Source organism: Lontra canadensis, unplaced genomic scaffold, assembly GCF_010015895.1.
Source record: "Lontra canadensis isolate GAN:19392208 unplaced genomic scaffold, GSC_riverotter_1.0 scaffold29, whole genome shotgun sequence".
In the NCBI taxonomy this organism is placed as follows: domain Eukaryota; kingdom Metazoa; phylum Chordata; class Mammalia; order Carnivora; family Mustelidae; genus Lontra; species Lontra canadensis.
Genome location: NW_022631023.1, coordinates 11,858,286 through 11,860,492, shown reverse-complemented (window position 1 = coordinate 11,860,492; position 2,207 = coordinate 11,858,286). Strand labels below are relative to the sequence as shown.

The window sequence follows — 2,207 nt, the reverse complement described above, 5'->3', positions numbered from 1 at the left end:
ATGCATGGGCCGGCGGCAGGGACACGTGGACAGACCCATCAAGCAGCCCCAGCCCCAAACTGGGGACCGGCCAATTCCACTGTCCTTCCCCTCCGTGCCATGGGACCCCCTGATGAAACAGGGGGGACAGCCGATGTTATATTGGCCATTCTCTACTAGTGATTTATACAACTGGAGAACCCAACGTGCAAAGCGCTCTGATAACCCAAAAGATCTGATTGGTCTTTTGGATACTGTTCTTTTCACCCATCAGCCACCTGGGATGACTGCCAGCAGCTCTTACAGGTTCTCTTTACCACTGAGGAAAGAGAGCAAATCCAGGTGGAAGCCCGAAAGTCCGTCCTGGGTGACGACAGACAGCTGACTCAGAACTCCGATCTCATAAATGCAGCTTTCCCCTTGTCTCGCCCCTCTTGGGACTACAACTTGACAGAAGGTAAGGAGAGACTCCAGGTCTACTGCCAGACTCTAATGGCAGGTCTCAAGGCTGCAGCACGCAAGCCTACCAATTTGGCTAAGGTATATGATGTAAGACAGGGTAAAGATGAGAGTCCGGTGGTATTCCTAGAAAGGATCATAGAGGCTTTCAGACTGTACACCCCTATGAATCCAGAAGCCCCAGAAACCAGAGCTGCCATTGTTAATGGCTTTTGTTAACCAAGCCACTCCGGACATTAAAAGGAAATTGCAGAGGGTAGAAAGACTAGGAGAAAAGAGCCTACAGGATCTGATAGTGGTGTCAGAATGAGTCTATAATAACAGAGAGAGCTTGGAGGAACAACAGGCTAAGACAAGTGACCATCAGACCCGGAACCTGGCTAAGATCCTACTGGCCACAACCACGGATGACCCACATGAAAAACAGAGGTGTCTCAAGAAGTTGGCTTCAGGAGCAAGTAAGGAGGATGGCCCCTGTCGAGAACGCCCCAAACTGAATAAAAACCAGTGTGCTTATTGCAAGGAAGAAGGCCACTGGGTAAAAGATTGCCCCAACAAAAGACCAAAGGCCTCTGCTACTATCTTGGAGGTCGAAGATTTACATGACTAGGGGGGTCGGAGTTCGGCACCCCTCCCTGAGCCCAGGGTAACCCTTAAAGTGGAGGGGCAACCGATTAACTTCCTAGTAGACACCAGGGCACAGCACTCTGCCTTGCTACAACCTCAAGGGAAATTGACAAATAAGACCTCATGGGTACAGGGGGCCACAGGCAGCAAACAATATTCATGGACTACCCGAAGAACAGTGGACCTCGGCGTGGGCTGGGTATCCCACTCCTTCATGATCATTCCTGAGTGCCCTTACCCCTTGTTAGGCCAGGACTTACTCACCAAGATGGGAGCCCAAATTAGTTTCCACCCTAAAGGGACAAAGGTTCTGGGTAAAGAGGGGCACCTGATCCAGGTGCTTGTCATGAACCTCAAGGACAAATATCGTCTTCACCAAATGCCCCCAGCACCAATGACCGACATTGACCACTGGTTGCAGGAGTTTCCCCAAACGTGGGCAGAAACTGGGGGAATGGGACTGGCCCGACATCGGCCAGCGATATACATTGAACTAAAGCCAGAAGCAGAACCAGTCAGAGTCCGCCAATATCCCATGCCTCTCACAGCATGGACGGGGATCACCCCACACAGCCGGCGACTGCTAGACTCGGGCATACTGCGGCCTTGTCAGTCGGCATGGAACACTCCCCAGCTGCCAGTGTGAAAGCCACAGTCTAATGATTATAGACTGGTCCAGGACTTGAGGGAAGTCAACTGATGGGTGATGGACATGCACCCTATGGTCCCAAACCCCTACACTCTCCTCTCCACCTTGCCCCCAGACAAGACTTGGTATACAGTACTAGACCTAAAGGACACCTTTTTCAGCTTGCCCTTGGCCCCAAGGAGCCAAGACCTCTTTGCTTCTGAATGGGCAGACCCGGAGAAGGGCATCAATGGCCAGCTCACCTGGACTTGACTGCCGCAAGGATTCAAGAATTCGCCCACCATCTTTGACGAGGCACTGCACGAGGACTTAGGTGAGTTCCATGCTGAGCACCCTAATCTGACTCTATTACAATATGTAGATGATACCCTGTTGGCAGCAGAGGACCAGGAAACATGCCTACAAGGCACCAAGGATTTGCTCCAAACGATAGCAACTCTGGGATACCGGGCTTCAGCTAAAAAGGCCCAGATCTGCAGAACGGAGGTGAGCT

The 2,207-nt window shown here is 51.7% G+C and overlaps 1 pseudogene; it reads left to right on the top strand.

Annotated features, from left to right (window-relative positions):
* Positions 1–1,711, top strand: LOC116872345 (annotated as a pseudogene).
* Positions 1,712–2,207: the final 496 nt, after the last annotated feature.